Source organism: Monodelphis domestica, chromosome 5 (assembly GCF_027887165.1).
Source record: "Monodelphis domestica isolate mMonDom1 chromosome 5, mMonDom1.pri, whole genome shotgun sequence".
Classification (NCBI taxonomy): Eukaryota; Metazoa; Chordata; class Mammalia; order Didelphimorphia; family Didelphidae; genus Monodelphis; species Monodelphis domestica.
In genome coordinates, this window is record NC_077231.1 from 225,891,238 (window position 1) to 225,909,328 (window position 18,091).

The window sequence follows — 18,091 nt, forward strand, 5'->3', positions numbered from 1 at the left end:
GGTCGAGAGGTTTTGCTTTGAGAGGTTGTGCTCTGAGAAGTTTTGCTCTGAAGGAGGCTGGAGGTGGAGGCCCCTGAGACTGTTTCTCCATTTTGGTCACGTGAGTGATAGGGACTGATCTCTTTTCTTTGCCTCAGCTATCTAAGGGCTTGGGCCTTTTGGCCCAACATAAACAGAGGGGGTATTAAGCCCTATTCCCTTCTCTCTCCTTTCTCTCTCTCTCTCTCTCTCTCTCTCTCTCTCTCTCTCTCTCTCTCTCTCTCTCTCTCTCTCTCTCTAATACCTTTCTTCCTCCTGTTTGTAATTAAAAACTCCATAAAAGGTTGACTGCTGATTTGAGTTTTCATTTAGGAATTACATAGCTGAATTCCTTGGCGACCTTAAATTAATATATATCAGTCTTTTAAAGTGATTTCCTTGTCACAGGATTGAGAGGCAGACCTGGAGATGGGAGGTCTTGGGCTCAAATCTGGCCTCAGAGATTTACTAGCTATGTGATCCTGGGTAAGTCACTTAACCCCCATTACCTAGCCCTTACTGCTTTTCTGCTTTGAATCAATACTTAGTATTGATTCTAAGACAGAAGGTAAGGGTGTTAAAAAAGAAAAATATTTACTCAGGTAAGAACAGGTTCAAAACATTGTAGCCCCAGGGAAAGTGGAATTCAAGGCCCCCCCCCCCCCATCCCAGGTCAAAGGAGTAACTTATAACTCTTAGAAGTCCTTTTGTTGGCATCTTCAAGATGTTTCTCTGATGTATGTTGCTCTTTTTGTGTTTGGCTTGTTGGAGAGCCTGGAATCTGCCTCCATTCTATCATCGTCATCTTCAGCTCCCAATGCTGACGCTGCCATCTGATGATCAGGGGATGCTGCAAGGCTTTGATGGGAAGATGGGAAGTCCACCAGCCTCTGAAGTTTTCAAGGCAAGGTGGAGGAGATGGTATCCAAGGCTTAGGGCACTGTGCCTCTCCTCCCAGTTGGTTCTCTCTCAGGGTTTATCTCTAAGTGTCTTTGCATTTCTTTGAATCTCCTGGATTCTGAGCCAGTTCCCTGGTTTATACAGGGCATTACCAAGTTTTCCTAGCCATCCCAAACATAGTTCCTGAGCAGACTTTGTGGACTTTCTGCAAAACCTATTGAATTGACATCTTCTCATAAGAATAAGGTATCAGAAGATAACATTTTGTTATTTAACTTAAATGTGTGGTGATTTCCTTTACCCATTAGCTCAATCAGCTTCTACCCTTACACTGTTGCTCCAGTTTTGATGCTTGCTGTCTTTAGCAGACCTACAGGAATGTGTTCATTAAAGTCCATAGGTCCGATTCTAGATAGCTCTTGTGTGACTTGGGAAGGGGCTGCATTTCCTCTTGAATGCCTTTCCCAGTGCCTCATTCCAAAGGGTCTCATTAAATATACGTGGCACAGTTGATAATCAAATCGGGCAATCTTCTTCATGCCTTCAGATAAATAGCAATACAATTTAACAAACCAATACCAATTTGCAACATTTTGATAGGTTCTCTGCCAGCCTTTGTGCTTGCAAAAGGCCTACCCCAACCCCCAAAATAGAGATGACCCGAGCATTATAGAAGTGTAACCTTCAGTAACTGCAATAATTTAAACCTGAATGGAGATGTCCCATCTATTCACAGGGGACATAGGAGACAGGGGCAATAGTGACTACAGTTCTTTCTTTATTCAAGTTGAGAACATTAACCTTGAGATCTATGGATAACCTAAAATGATCTAGGAGGACCTAGGTATAAGAGGAGTGAGCCAGCAAGCCAAGGCAGTCAGATTCCCTTTGTGGAGAAAGGAGTTGCCTTCAGTAATCCATTTGAGCAATATGGGGCACAGAAGAGAAAGACATTGAGATCAATATTAGAAGGAGCATGTGGCAAGCCTAAAAGGAGAGGCAACTGGTAGGGGGCACCTGGATTTGAACCAGGGACCTCTTGATCTGCAGTCAAATGCTCTACCCCTGAGCTATACCCCCTGGCCTATAGGGATATCCTTAATGAGCACCTTTCCAAGCTGCTTCCACACCCAGAGCAGCTGCATTCCGGAGCCATTGCCAGCCAGCCAGCCCTACCCCAGGACTCCAAATAGCTAGTATGCCCAACAGTCAATCCACCTGACTGCATAGTGGGCCCCTTGGAGGGGGCACCTTTCCTACTGGTAGCCTAACCATTCATGGGCCTCCCATCCTCAAGGCTCAATAGATTTTGGCAGGGAGTAATCTGCAGCTCTACAGAGAGATACTCCACACCCAATTTGTCCTCAAGCCTAATTTAGCCTTCTCAGGTCAATGAAGGTCACATTTAGGAATTTTCTCAATGTGGCTCATGGGTCCTTCTATAGGACCCTAACCCTAGAGTCACCCAGATTGGGTTTGGTCCTGAGAGAGTCTTACCCAAAAACATTGGGGCTGGGGATAATGGAAGAAGGATGAGGATTTAGGCTCTCTTCCCCTCCCCATATTTTCTAGTTCCCTTCCCTACCCTGGAATCCCACAGAGAATGTTATCTTGGGATCTCATTTTGGTCACCTGACCTCGAGCAAGAAAAGAACAGGCTGTGGGAGATTTCAGCCTCAGAGGTGCCCAGAAAGCATGATGTACATACTGCCTATGGCTACCATGACTACAATTGAGGATGGAGAGGGGAGAGAGATTCTCTCTCCTCCTCTGCCAAAGCAGAGGTGGCAGAATTCCTAAAACTTGTTTAAAAAATTGAGATGTTTCCCCTCTTAAAGCTTGCTGAAGGATACAAAATAAACCCACATAAGTCATCAGCATTTCTATATATTTCCAACACAGCTCAGCAGCAAGAACTAGAAAGAGAAATCCCATTCAAAATCATCTTAGACAAAATAAAATACTTAGGAATCTATCTCCCGAAACAAACACAGGAACTATATGAACACAACTACAAAAACACTCTCCACACAACTAAAACTAGACTTGAACAAATGGAAAAACATTAACTGCTCATGGGTAGGACGAGCCAATATAATAAAAATGACCATCCAACCAAACTCATTTATCTATTTAGTGCCATACCCATGGAACTTCCAAAAATTTTTTTACTGATTTAGAAAAAACCATAACAAAGTTCATTTGGAAGGACAAAGGATCAAAGATATCCAGGGAAACAATGAAAAAAAATACAAAGGAAGGGGGCCTTGCAGTCCCAGATCTCAGACTATATTATAAAGCAGTGGTCATCAAAACAATTTGGTACTGGCTAAGAGACAGAAAGGAGGATCAGTGGAATAGACTCGGGGTAAGTGACCTCAGCAGGACAGTATACGACAAACCCAGAGAACCCAGCTTTTGGGATAACAATACACCACTTCATAAAAACTGCTGGGAAAATTGGAGGACAGTGTGGGAAAGATTAGGTTTAGATCAACACCTCACACTCTATACCAAGATAAATTCAAAATGGGTGATTGACTTGAACATAAAGAAGGAAACTATAAGAAAATTAGGCAAACACAGAATAGTACACATGTCAGACCTTTGGGAAGGGAAAGATTTTAAAACCAAGCAAGACTTAGAAAGAGTCACAAAATGCAAAATAAATAATTTGGAATACATCAAATTAAAAAGTTTTTGTACAAACAAAACCAATGTAACTAAAATCAGAAGGAAAGCAACAAATTGGGAAGCAATCTTCCTAGAAACCTCTAACAAAGGCTTAATTACTCAAATTTACAAAGAGCTAAATCAATTGTACAAAAAATCAAGCCATTCTCCAATTGATAAATGAGCAAGGGACATGAATAGGCAGTTCTCAGCCAAAGAAATCAAGACTATTAATAAGCACATGAAAAAGTGTTCTACATCTCTTATAATCAGAGAGATGCAAATCAAAGCAACTCTGAGGTATCACCTCACACCTAGCAGATTGGCTAACATGACAGCTATGGAAAGTAATGAATGCTGGAGGGGATGTGGCAAAGTAGGGACACTAATTCATTGCTGGTGGAGTTGTGAATTGATCCAGCCATTCTGGAGGGCAATTTGGAACTATGCCCAAAGGGCGATAAAAGACTGTCTGCCCTTTGATCCAGCCATAGCACTGCTGGGTCTGTACCCCAAAGAGATAAATAAGGAAAAAGACTTGTACAAGAATATTCATAGCTGCACTCTTTGTGGTGGCCAAAAATTGGAAAACAAGGGGATGCCCTTCCATTGTGGAATGGCTGAACAAATTGTGGCATATGTTGGTGATGGAATACTATTGTGCTAAAAGGAATAATAAAGTGGAGGAATTCCATGGAGTCTGGAACAACCTCCAGGAAGTGATCCAGAGCGAAAGGAGCAGAACCAGGAAATCATTATACACAGAGACTGATACACTGTGGTACAATCGAAGGTAATGGACTTCTCCATTAGAGACAATACAATGTCCCTGAACAATCTGCAGGGATGTAGGAGAAAAACACTATCCACAAGCAGAGATAAACAGTGAGAGTAAAAACACCGAAGAAAAGCAACTGCTTGACTACAGGGGTGGAGGGGATATGACTGAGGAGAGACTCTAAATGAATACTCTAATGCAAATACCAACAACATGGAAATGGGTTCGAGTCAAGAACACATGTGATACCCAGTGGAATCATGCACCGGCTATGGGAGGGGTGGGGGGGGGAGGAAAAGAAAATGATTTTTGTTTCCAATGAATAATGTTTGGAAATGACCAAATAAAATAATGTTAAAAAAAAAAAAGCTTGCTGAGGTCACTCTTCTTGTGAGGTCACTTTCACAGAAAGAGACCATGCAAACATGCTTAGGGCAGCCCCTCATCCTGGTTCTCAAAACCAATGGACTGATTTTGGGGCCTCAACTCATATGACTAAGGGAGGGTGAATGGCGTGTGGCACGACCGGATGCCAAAGGATGTGGGATCAACCCACAGAAGGGAGGGAATCTGGAATTTGACCCATGGTGGCTTGACTCCAGCACAATACAAGAACTTCCTTCACCTAGCCCCTAAGCACCTCTTCTCACTTGCCTCCTCTAAGGACCCAAGTTGCCTTAGCAGCAGAATAGAGAAAATCCCAGATGGCTCAATGGTATACAAGAGCATCTCATATCTCCTTTAGCAAGCAGGTAGGTCTTCCTTATCAGACAAACTGCATTCCAGATCAGTGACCAGTAAGTTAAGAATTGTTTAAGGAGGGGGTAAGATAGAGTAGCACAGGATAAGCAGACATGGATGGATTGTGATCTGAATGACATGGATGGATTGTGATCTGAATGCAAATCTCACCAGGTAATCTTTTGTTCCCTAACCTACCTTTCTTCTGACCTCCCCTATTTTTTTTAACTCTTTGTGTATTGGTTCCAAGGCAGAAGAGTGGTAAGGGCTAGGCAATAGTGGTTATGTGACTTGCTTAGGGTCACCCAGCTAGGAAGCATCTGAGGTTGGATTTGAACCCAGGATCTTCCATCCCAAGGCTTGACTCTCAAACCATTGGGCCACCTAGTTGCCCCCACTATTTTTTTTTCAGAGTCTTGTACCAGTAGATTTTCAGTCTCAACCTCGCCGTTTTCCTTGACTCAACTCAAATGAACCACTCTCTCCAGTAATGCAGATGATTATATAATTGACAAAGCCAAAGATCTTTCTTCAGAATTCAAAACCATCTGCTCTCGGGGATTATGAAAATGCTGTGCTATGTCAACAATAAATCTTCACATATATGCATGCTTTTAAAATGTGGTAATGATTTTAGAGACTTTAAGAATGTTTGAAAGGGAGACCCTAAGTGAATTTTAAACCAATTTACAAGAATATATGCCAGCACAATACCTCCCAATTCGTTTGGAAGAACAACACTGAAATTGCAGAAGATGGAAATTCACTAGCTGAAATGCAGCAAAAGCCCTGACATACTAGAGTTAAAAAATGAAAAATGATGATCAGGACTTCCTAGAGGAGGCCAGCTCTGCACTTCTGTCACTACCACTAGCAAACATAAATTTGTGGAGGACGTTCTTCAGTTATGGCAGCCTTTGAAAATTAGTTCAGAAACGAACAAACTTGGGACCAGATCTTCAAACCTCTACAAAACTCAGTGTTAAATAAAGAGAATGAAAACCCAGGGCATATATAGATAGCCCTTGAAGCATATTCTGCAACACTGCCATACCTGAAAGAGCATATGAACGTACAGATTTTATGCAGATAATTTTATTTCCAAGAGATTGAAAATTCAGCTACTAAAGCGAGAATTTATTTTTGTGAAGGCTCTATTATATATGATGACAACTACATAGGTACAAGTGTCGTATGCATAAATGATGCATGGAGAAGCTGATGAAAATATTGTGATTCAGACGAGACTTGCTAAGAAAAGATTTGGTTTTAAAAGCCCTAAAATACCCGCCATCCTGTGAAATTTCAATCAAGAAAATTATTGAAAGAGACAGAAGACCTGAGAGAACAGAGTTGTATTTGAACCAGCTACCTCTGGAACCTCAGGCAAATTCCCTGTGCCTGAGCCACCAGCCAGGAAGCCCAAGGGCCCTGCACACTGAGCCAGCAGCCCTCTGGCTGGGCAGCCACTAGGGTTCAGCAGCCAAGAAGATCCTCTTCCAGACCATCAGCTGTCTTGGATACGGAAGGGTCCCCGCAAGGTTGAGACCTCAGAACTGCCTCCCAGCCCACACTGGGAGCAGCCCAGCTGCCTTGCTGTGGAAGATGAGGAAGGCCAGGGCTGTCGGGGCACGCTAAGTGCAGGCAGGCAGAAGAGGGGCAAGAACAGGAGATGCAGGAAGCAGACTCCCAGGCACAGCAGGAATCTGGACAGAGGCAAAGGGGGGACCGACACTAGAGACCCTGCCACAGTCGGAGAGACTGGCAGACGGTGAGAGGCTCGACCAGAGCCTTCTAAGTCCCTGGAGATGTCTTTCACTCTTGTTGTACCCAGAGTACATTTCCCCGGGAGCTGGCACTAACTTGTTGCGACCTCTGAAAACTCAGCCCACCCCAGGAGAGCTGCCGTTTGGGAACACGTTAAATGCGAAGGAACTTGCCCCAGCCAGTAGACAGAGCCCCTTCCAGAGGACTGACACCCCAGAGAGGCAGGGAAAGCGGGAGGAAGTCAAGCAGGTCCCAGGGATGACTCCATTGGAAGCTAAAAAGGCAAAGGGATGGTGGGAAGAGGCAGAAGAACGAGAAGGAGCGCTGATGTCGGGTACATGTCTCTGTTAAAGGAAAGACGGAAAGAGGAGCTAACAAGGGGAGGCAGGGCCAGAAGTCCCCCGCATGGGAAACGGAGAGCTCTTTCTGGACTCAAATGCTCAACGCCCAGCCTGTAAGGATAGCAAAGAGCAGGATTCCAGAGCCATTCCCAGGGGTTCTGGGAAGCTCTCTGCCTCCTGGTGATGCTCAGGCCAGCCCTTCTTCACTAGGAGATTCACAGCTGGATTTGACCCAACCTCATCTGAAACGTCAGACCACCAGCCTGGGCCTGAGCCAGCAGGCAAAAAGCCCCAGGGCCCCGCGGCCTCAGCCAGCTCCTCTTTGGCTGGACAGCTTCCAGGCTTGTCCCCAGGCTGGCGGCCCCTCCAGGGGTGTGGGGCCAGCCTGAGGTCATAGCTGAGAAAGAGGCTGAGCCCTTGGGAGGCCAGGAGGAAGAGGAACATGTGGCAGGCCTAAAAGGAAAAGCAGCTAGTAGGGGGCACCTGGATTTGAACCAGGGACCTCTTGATCTGCAGTCAAATGCTCTACCCCTGAGCTATACCCCCTGGCCTGCAAGGATCCTCTTAATGAGCACCTTTCCAAGCTGCCTTCCAAGGCCACTGCCAGTGGTTTGGAGAAGCCTCCCCAGAGCCCAGCTGCCAGCCCTGACCCTGGGCACGAGAGCCACGTCCAGGGCTCCCCTCTGAGGGCCCCCCACGCCCACCAACCCTCCACAGGCCCTTTTGGCCTCCACTATTCCAACAGAGGCCCCAGCCATATGGGGCTGCCCCTTCTACTCCCCACCCAGAGCAGCCTGGCAGGCCCCTGGAGATGGAGCTGAGCCAGTGCTTTGGGCTTTTAGGTTCTGAATGGCCAGAGGCGTGGAAGGCTGCCCAGCAGCAGAAGCTACGAGTCCTTTAGCTCTGCCACAGACATTGGCTGAGATTCTAGGTCGCCTGGGTAGGGCTGGGGACAACAGCAACCCCCCATCTCTCAGCAGCAGCCTGAGGCTCCAGCCAGGTGGCGGATGGACTTGCTCCCTTTCCTGCTGGAGGACACATAGGAAGGCACCCCTGGCTGCCCAGGAGCAGGCTGGGCTCTGCAGCCAGGATTCAGCTAAGCCCGTCTCCCACCAGACCTGCCAAGTTCCACCTTCTTGGTAGCGGAGTGAGGCCATGCCTCTCCCACAGCTGCCAGGCTCTCTGTCTCTTTGGGACCCTCATGCCGGCTCCTGTCCACAAGGGGGTTCCCCCAGGAGGGAGGAAGCCCCAGGAGCCCGCAGCCTCAGTGGGTTGCTCCTTGGCTGGGCAGCCTGTAGGCTTGGCTCACCAGAAGGGCTTCTCCCACAGCCGCAGCTCACTGGCTCTCTCTCCCCCTTTTTTGCTTTCTTGTTCTTTCTTTCTCCTCTAGTATGACGTTCCCCACAGCCAATGCTGACAAGGACGCTAAGGTTATGAGCCCAGTTTGCAGGGAAGCCCCAGCGCCCAGAGCAGGAGGAAGGGCAGGGCTTGTGCCCGGGCACCAGAGGAGAATTGAAGCAGAAGCCAGAGGAGGCCCCCGAGACAGGGCAGCAGGTAGAGGCTGGAGGCTCATGAGGAGCCCGAGGACAAGGGGCAGAAGACACACGCGCAGGCACTGGAGAGCCCTGGTGTCCAATGCAGGGACCAGGAGACGAGGGAGCAAAGAGGAGGCTCAGGCCAGGCCCGGACCAGAAACCCGACCCCTGTGGTTTTCTTTGTCTCTGGGGTGACCTCTGGACCCTGAACAGGAAGCAATGATGCCTCCTAAAGGGTGTGCCTGGCCAGCAGGTGGCTCTGACAAGCCGGGCGCCTCCTCTTGAGGCTTCTGAGGCCCCAGAAGAGCATTGGAGAGGCAGGAACATGGCAGCCAATGGGAGGCTGCAGAGCTGGTCAGACTGTGTGCCCTGAGGCCATGGCATCCCCAAAGAGCAAGGAGAAGCCTGACTCATCCAGGTCACAGACAGACATGCTGGGGGCCCCTTGAGGAGGAGGATGGGGCCAGCTTGAGGTCAGGGAGGTGCTTGGCCTGGACCTAGCAGGCTTGGAGCCTGACAGCCACAGGTAGGAAAGAGGCTGAGGTTCTTGCAGGTACTTGGGAGGCCAGGAGGAAGAGGAGCATGTGGCAGACCTAAAAGGAGAGGCAGCTGGTAGGGGGCACCTGGATTTGAACCAGGGACCTCTTGATCTGCAGTCAAATGCTCTACCCCTGAGCTATACCCCCTGGCCTGCAAGGATACCCTTAATGAGCACCTTTCCAAGCTGCCACCACACCCAGAGCACCTACATTCTTGAGTTATTGCCAGTGGTTTGGAGAAGCCTCCCCAGAGCCCAGCTGCCAGCCCTGACCCTGGGCACAAGAGCCACAGCCAGGGGCCCCCTCTGAGGGTCCCCCACACTCACCAAGCCCGCCACAGGCCCTTTGGACCTCACCCACTCTGACAAAGGCCCCAGCCACATGGGCCACAACTTGTCCTCCCTCCCCACCCAGGCCAGCCTGGAAGGCCCCAGGCAGACAGGAGCCAACCGTCCCCAGCCCCCTGGCCTGGAGATCAAGGTGCAGCTGTCCTTTTGGATTCCAGTTTCCACTTGCCCCAGAGGCATCTGTGGGTGTCTCTCAGTCCTTGATTGAGCCTGGATACCCCCTCTATAGGGTGGGGAGAACTGCATCCTCCTTTCTTTACCAAGTTAAAGCTGACAATAGTCTGTGCCCCTTTCTTTGTCCCCCCCAGAATACCTTTGAGCATTTAAAGTTAGAAAGATTCAAGCTACACCTCTCTTACCACGCCATCTCCTCTGGCTGAATAAGAATGCAGAAAAGGCCTGCTGTCCATTTCTTTTTTAATAAACCCTCACCTTCCATCTTGGAATCAATAAGGTAAGGGCTAGGCAATGGGGGTTAAGTGACTTGACCAGGATCACACTGCCAGGAAGTATCTCAGGGTCGATTTGAACCCAGGACCTCCCATTTCTAGGCCTTCCTCTCAATTCACAGAGCCACCCAGTGGCCTCCTTATCCTTACTTTTTTAGAAAACAAAAACACAAACTGAGTTGTGCATAAGTAGTTTAACCAAACCACATGGCCTCTAGGGAGAGACCCAAGTGAGAGCTTGAGGCAGTAACCCACAGTTTGTGATTTTCTGTTTTGTTTTGAAATGGGAAATACATGCAGTAAGAGCCCTGTCTCTCAAGGGTCTCCTTTGCATAGGCTGCTCATCTCATGGGAACCAGGACTACTGCCAGTGGAGCAGCGAATGACTAAAAAGCAAGCCATTGACTTTTGTAAGAAGTGGTTTAAACCTGTAATGACACCAGCTGGGCACCCACGGTGTCCCCATCTTGCATCTTCTGACTTTAAGACATTAAGAGTTCCGATTAGTTATTGGAAATAAAATCCCTAAAGAATTAGATTATTGATATCCATGGGCTGTGCCCCTTGATGAATCTACAAAGGCTTAATCAAATAGCTTAATCTCTAACTGGCCTTCCCTTCTTATCTCTGAACCCCTTCTTCTTTTCTAACACCTCCATTGCTTCCCCTTTCCCCCTTCTCTCTTTCCAGGAACCCCTCCTTCCCCCCTGCCCAGTCTTCATGTGCTCCCCCTTACCTACTCCCAGACTCATTCTCTATTTCCTTTCAATGCTCTGGGGCCTCCCATTCTACATCCCCCCTCTTTATTCTTCTCCCCTCCAGGTTGGTCCCCTCACTCAGCTCCTGGTCAGCCTCCCCAGTCACTGCCTACACTCCTGGTCCTCTCTGCTCCACTGTCTCTACAGACTTCAGACTCAATTGTGGTGAATAATAACTCACTTTAGGGCACTGATGTGGGCTGAAGCATCCCACTAACCCTGCCAAGTAGCTGTAATCATTCAAAGGGACATGGAAACAATAACTAGTTGATTGACATGAGGCCACCTTCCAGCTAAGACTCATGGGGGGCTCAGAGCTACAATTATGAGAAAACTCCGCAATCAGGTTTTAGAAACAGACCAGGTCCTTGGTTGGGAGTCTCTGACAGCTGGTTTAGTTTCCCAGTCACACAGGACTAGGTGCAAATGAGGCTTCATTTCTTCAATTGCTGCCTTCCTTAGAGCCTACACAGAAAGAGCAAAATTTGACCAAAAGTTGCCTTACAGCAATAATAGTGAATCTGCAACTCCCATGCCACATGGGAACCCTCTGCCTTATTCCAGACAGGGAAGGGAGGAAGTGCTCCCTTTGGGCTGCTGGGCAGAGTGGTGGGTAATGTGGGGAGGAGGAAGGGAGAAGCCCCCTCCAACACACTCGGACACACCTGCCATAGGTTCCCCAACATGGCCCTAGGGTGCTTAACTTATTACTATTAAAACCCTTACTTTCCATCTTAGGGTCAATACTGGGCATTGGTTCTAAGGCAGAAGAGTGGTAAGGGGGGGGGGAAGTGAGTTGCCCAGGGTCACACAGCTAGGAAGTGTCTGAGGCCAAATTTGAACCCAGGATCTCCCATCTCTGGGCCACTGAGCCACCCAGCTGCCTGCTGCTTAACTTATCATTAGCATTCCATTTCCATTTCCATTTGCTCCCCCAAGGGGGCAAACAGAGTGAATCATGGATAAAGCCATTCAGATGAAAGGGAACCAAAGGCAAAGTGACATCAATTCCTTGGGAACTACAGGTGATGACCCCCCAAACAAATGATCCCTTCCTTCGTAACTAATCAAGATAGAAGGCATTCCTGAAGACCCCTTACATGTCTTGCTTCCTTCTTAGCCACACTAAGGATGTCACCATTCTAACTAGCTACCTATCTATAGCCACTCATTATATTTTCTTATGATAAAGCTTGTTCTCTCATTACGGAGTCAGCCTGAGCTGTCAAATTCTTTGGATGAGATCCTAATTTCATCTCAACCACATCAGCATCTTTGGAAGTTGCTAACATGACAGACATGTCTGAAGTCCCAACTTGACATTAGGACAAATCCCTTCAAGTCCAACTAACTTCAGCAGGTGGCAAAGGGATATGTTCACTTTTGACATGAATCCTGGGGTCATCCTTGGACAATTTGTAGCTACTCTTCAGGGTTTTCATTCAGACTGGAGTGATGCAATGGCTTTGATGCGTACGGTACTCTCTTAGGGAGAAAGACAGGCAATTTTTGAGGCTACCAATAATCTTCAGAATGAGGATGGAAAGAGTAACCATAATGGGACCCCACTAACCCTGAGGATTATGTGAAGTTATGAAATGCTGGGTAAGCTTTGGGAAAAGGAATGAGGGACTGCTCTAGTCACCCAGAAAGTTGGCATGAATTTGAATATATTCCTCAAGAAGATAATGAGCATCTCAACCAGTTTTATGATTGAGTATGCATAGCAATTAAGAGAAATGCAGTTCAACCCATTAAACCCACTGATGCTTGCATATTAATATTTTGTCATTTTGCATCTCATTTCTCCTGATAAATTAGAAAATATCTTCATAGGAATTATCTAGACTGATCTATTATGAATATAGATCAATTGAAATGTTTAACTGTATTTGCTATTAAAGGAAAAGAAGAAAGTTAAAAGGGAGAAATTAGAAAGATTTAAACAAAACAGGGAAAGAGAAACATCTATCTTGGAGCCTATTTTAACATTTGCAGTTGAGGCACCTATGGGAAACCACTAAGACTCTGGTAGAAGCAACTGATAGTAACCCCAAACCTAGAGGGAAAATACATTATTTTTTCAAGGAAGGTTAGGTCATGTAGCACCAAATTATAAGAGGAAGAATCAGGAGTTTAGAAGTGGGATATGGAATAAGTAGATATTCTAGTAGAGCTCATGCTTTGGGATTTGAGTGTAGTAACTTCTTTTCTAGACCTCGATTCTTTGCTCAAACTTAATCCAGTCTAATCCCATCCCCCCAGTAAAGAGCCTCATGTAACCCTTAAGGTGGGTAACACTTAGTATGATTGTCTATTGGACACTGAGGCTTCAAGATCTGTCTTACTGAGCAAATCTGATTCTGAATGTGCCACTATCAGTAACTTAAATGCAGTTGGGATGTCAGGGAAGTCTCAAAATATTTGTAAGCTTTCTCCTTGCCTTGTGCCCATGGGGCCTCTGTCAGTAGAACATTCATTCCTCCTAATGCCTGACTCCTTGATAAATCTATTAGGCAGAGGTCTCTTATGAGGGCCACAATATCTTGCTCTCCAGAAGATTCTTTGTCTCTACAATTGCCTGAGGATTCTCTGACTTTATTCCCAGTTCTTCTTCTTGATTATCAGGAGATAGCAGCTCATCCTTTTGAAATTCCAGCAGACAATCCTGGGTTCCTCTGGACCAATTCCTCTTCTCACCTGGGCCAATGTAAATCAGCTGCTCCTTTTACCAACAGGACAAATAAGTGGTCCTCCACCCTCCATTCCTCAGGGTCCTTTATCCAAGGAGCTGTCTTTAGAGATGATCTATTTTTAGTGACACCAGATGTCAAGACATGCCAGGGAGAGAGCAGACATCTCTTCTTAGAGCTCCATCAGAGGAACCACAAAGTCTCCAGGTCAAAGTGGTGCCTTCCAAAACTGGAATATTTAGGTCTTATTTTGCCTGCTGGACCCTACTCTATTTCTCCTCAATGCATTCAAGCTACCCAATAGTTCTCTGCTCCCTCTTGAAGAGGCAGTTGAGAGCATTCCTGGGAGTCCCTGGGTTCTACTGAAAATGAATCCCTTGCTATGAGGATATTACTAAGCCCCTCGTAACTCTGACTAATCAGTCCCTAGACCATTTAAGTAGGATTCCCAACACTAGTCAGTTCACACAGAATTAAAATAGGCCATTCTGTCTGCCTCTGCTCTAGAAATTGCAAACTACAGAAAGTCATCTATCTTTTATGCACATGAACAGAGCAGAGTGACTTCTTGGGTCTTGACCCAAGTCTTGGACCCACATAATACCCCCCAGCTTACTACTCTGTACAGCAGAATGCTGTGATTGCTGGAGTACCACCATGCCTTTGGGCTTCTGGAGCCATGGCATTCTTAGTAGAGAAAGCCACTGACATAGTCCTGGATTCTTCTTTAACTAGTGGAACTCAGCCTGCTTGGGAAAGTCTGTTACATAGATGAGGCTGACTACATTGAATGCCATAAAAACTGAGTAAAGAATTCTTGGATTCAGCATTCTCATGTAAAACCAGTGCCATATATTCACCGAGAAACCATATCTTATGCATCAAATTGCCTAAGCCACACTTTTACCAGGAGATGAACTTATATATCTGCATATTGAGAATCAGGGCTATTTTAGCCATCTACTAAATTTAACTTTTAAGATATAAATTTGTTTCTTTAGAAATACCTGTTTAAGTGCCACATTGTTGAATGGGGTTGGGGAATGGTTTTTCTTTTGATTTCTTCCCCTTCGTTAGTTTGAAGTATGATTTTAAAAAATTTGTTAATGGCATTATACCTGATATTGGGTATTGAAGGATCATTCTCCAATGTCTAACAACCCTGAGAACATTGCCTATTCCAAAACTTGGACTACTGCAACCAGATATACTAAAAAGGGAGTGCTAATAAGCTGATGATCACAGATGCCAACAGTCCTGTGGAGGTGATATTAGAGGGTGCCAAGGTGGAGAGAGCCATCTCATGGGAGAGGCAAAGACTGATGGTTCACCAAAGACTGAGGTAGGCTTTTCTGACTTGTTCTCTGGTAGGACATCTCCTCTCATGGAGGAAATTCTCACTTGGCTCTGATTCCAGTATGCTGTCCCTATGATCCCTGAATGGAATAGAAATGAGACTAGGGCACCTCATTCTCCTTTTGTCATACATCTATACCTCTTCTTCTTTGGGATGGAAATTTTATCAATATTGTTTAACGTAACCTATATGCTTGTAGGATAGAAGCTAACTCTATTAAAAAGTGGATAAGGAATAGGAACTTGTTAAAACTTTATATGTAATACATACATGTATTCACACAAATGTATTCTCTTATTTTTGGGAAAGGTGGTTTTTATATTATATAGGTGATAAATGTGTTTCATTCTTAAATAATTACCATAGCCACACATCATATACCAAGTGAATTGTTGGGAAAAGATATACACTATTTAGAACATTCTTTTCAGTTACCATCCATTTATGTATGTGCATCCTGGGCAGTATCTCATCCTCCTAAGGGGTATTGGGGAGCTCTCATAAGGGTCCATAGATTAAGATTTTTAGAAAAGCAGTTTTAGGGGAAGCTATTGCCAGTGACCTGGACCAAGAAATCAATCTTTAGGAGATAATGCTGTCAGGATCTTCATGATTCCAGAGTGACTGAAAAAGGATAGCAGATGACAGAACAAGTCAGACATTTATTTATGGACACTGAATGAGCCTTTGGATATAACAAACCAAAATGCATGTGTTGGTCATCTATCCCCTTCAGTCCTCCCCAGGTGCTGATATTTTATTTTGGTTGTAAACCTGATGCGCCAAAAAAGCAGAAGGTTTCCGAACCGTCCTTGACATTTTCAATACGCTAAGAAATACCCCCAAATAGTTAGACCCTCCATGAACTGTATCATACCTTTGTACGCTTATTATTCCTGGAGAGACCGTCCAAAAATGGATAGATAACATAATGGGAACTTTGTTGAGGAGACTACTCTACCTCCCAGGGAATCAAGGGGGGGATTGTGAAATTTCCTCACTAGCCTGTGCCCCTTTTTTGACCCCCAAAGACAACCTTTAGAATTGAAAAGGGAGAAAGATTAAGTAACAACTCTGCTTCTTTCCCCACCCTCTGGCTGAACAAGAGGCAGACAAAGCCTGTTTTATCTGCAAACAAGCCTTTTGAGATAGTGGAGTGGAGGAAAGCCAGTGGGGCAGAAAGCAGTGGCTATGCATACTGCAGGCAAGCTAGAGGTCTCCTGGTGTGTGGAAGTCCAGCCCTTTGGCCAGAGTGAGGTCTCAGTCCTCCAGTGGGAAGAGCTTTGGAAAGGGATTCATGAAGAGCATCAGTTGGAGTAGAGGGAGCAAATGGGAACCTTCTCCCTTGGAATGCAGAGCAAGAATGTATGTGTAGGCCAGACTCCCTGCTCCTGGCTCTGGGCCTAGTGGTTGGAGCAGATGGCCAAGGGAATGGGGGTCCATATCTGACTGGGGTTCTCTCTTTCTCTGACCCCCTTTTATATTATTTAATAAATAATTATAAATGAAGAATCGGTCTTTGAGAATTTTAACATGGACAGCCTCCACCACGCAGCACCCATCTGCTCCACAGCCCCTGGCCGGTTAGCTGAAGGACTTGCTCCCTTCTGTGGGAGCACAGTTCATGGCCCCCATGGCCAGGCTCCCCTGGCCGCCCCAAGACAGACGCCATCTTGCCATGAGCAGCCCTGGGGCCCCGGGCAGTCTGCTGCCAACATGTCTCTGCAGTGTCCCCGAGGCCAACTTTCCTTGTGCTCTGAGGCCAGGCCTTGCCTCTGGCACTGCTGCCAGCTCTCCATCTCCTCGTGAGCCTCGTGCCAGGGCTTCTAGCAGAAGGAGATTCAGATCTGCATGGGAGCAGCCACGTCTGGAACCTCAGGCCACTAGGTTGGGCCTGAGCCAGCAGGCAGGAATCAAGGGCTGCCCCCTCAGCCAACTGCTCTCTGGCTGGTCAGGCTCTAATTCAGGCTAGCAGGAAGGGCCTCTCGTGGAGGCTCAGCTCTCTGTCTGTCTGTCTGTCTGTCTGTCTCTGGATCTCTGGATCTCTGTCTGTCTGTCTGTCTGTCTGTCTCTGGATCTCTGTCTGTCTGTGTCCCTTTTTGTCTCCTTCCCACAGTCACCCCTAATCGGGATGCCAGGGAACTCCGCCCAATGTTGTCTGTAGTAACCCAGTTATCCAGAAAGCCGGAGAGGCCTAAGCAGGAGGAAGGGCAGGGCAGGGCTGTTGCCCATCCACTGGAGGGGAGGGTCAGCAGAAGGAGCAGGAGTAGAGGACAGAGACAAGCAGCTGGCAGAGGCTGGAGGCCCATGAGGAGCCCGAGGACAAGGGGCAGAAGACACACGTGCAGGCACTGGAGAGCCCTGGTGTCCAATGCAGGGACCAGGAGACGAGGGAGCAAAGAGGAGGCTCAGGCCCGGCCCGGACCAGAAACCCGACCCCTGTGGTTTTCCACGTCTCTGGGGTGACTCAATGGCCCTGATCCTCTGGGGAGGGCACCTGTTGAAGTGCGCCTGCTCAGCAGGTGGCTCTGACAAGCCGGGGCCTCCTCTTGAAGCTGCTGCAGGCACAAGAAGAGGATTGAAGAAGCAGGAAGGTGGCAGCCAATGGGAGGCTGCTGGACATGGCCCGATGCTGTTTGTTGTGCGGCCCTGACATCCCCTAAGAGCAAGGAGAAGCCTGCCTCATGCAGGCCATAGAGAGCCAAGCTGGGGTCATCTTCAGGAATGTGGGGCCAGCCTGAAGTCAGGGAGGGGCTTGGCCTGGACCCAGCAGGCTTGGAGTGTGGCAGCCACAGGAGGGAAAGAGGCTGAGGCTGGCAGAGGCTGGCAGAGGCTGGGTTTCTTGCAGACACTTGGGAGGCCAAGAAGAGGAGCATGTGGAAGGCCTAAAAGGTGAGGCAGTTGGTAGGGGGCACCTGGATTTGAACCAGGGACCTCTTGATCTGCAGTCAAATGCTCTACCCCTGAGCTATACCCCCTGGCCTGCAGGGATGCCCTTAATGAGCACCTTTGCAAGCTATGACCACACCCAGAGCACCTGCCTTCCAGAGCCAGTGCCAGTGGTTTGGAGAAGCCTCCCAGAGCCCAGCTGCCAGCCCTGACCCTGGGCACAAGAGCCACAGCCAGGGGCCCCCTCTGAGGGTCCCCAACACCCACCAAGCCCTCCATAGGCTCTTTGGACCTCAACCATCCCAA

The 18,091-nt window shown here is 47.3% G+C and overlaps 4 non-coding genes across 4 annotated transcripts; all 4 read right to left on the minus strand.

The window, feature by feature from the left end:
• Positions 1-1,926: 1,926 nt before the first annotated feature.
• TRNAC-GCA (transfer RNA cysteine (anticodon GCA)) lies at positions 1,927-1,998 on the minus strand. The gene has a single exon. It is a non-coding gene; the product is annotated as a tRNA-Cys (tRNA).
• Positions 1,999-7,692: 5,694 nt separating this feature from the next.
• TRNAC-GCA (transfer RNA cysteine (anticodon GCA)) lies at positions 7,693-7,764 on the minus strand. Its single transcript has one exon. It is a non-coding gene; the product is annotated as a tRNA-Cys (tRNA).
• A 1,603-nt stretch (positions 7,765-9,367) lies between these two features.
• TRNAC-GCA (transfer RNA cysteine (anticodon GCA)) lies at positions 9,368-9,439 on the minus strand. The gene has a single exon. It is a non-coding gene; the product is annotated as a tRNA-Cys (tRNA).
• Positions 9,440-17,802: 8,363 nt separating this feature from the next.
• On the minus strand, positions 17,803-17,874 carry TRNAC-GCA (transfer RNA cysteine (anticodon GCA)). The gene has a single exon. It is a non-coding gene; the product is annotated as a tRNA-Cys (tRNA).
• Positions 17,875-18,091: the final 217 nt, after the last annotated feature.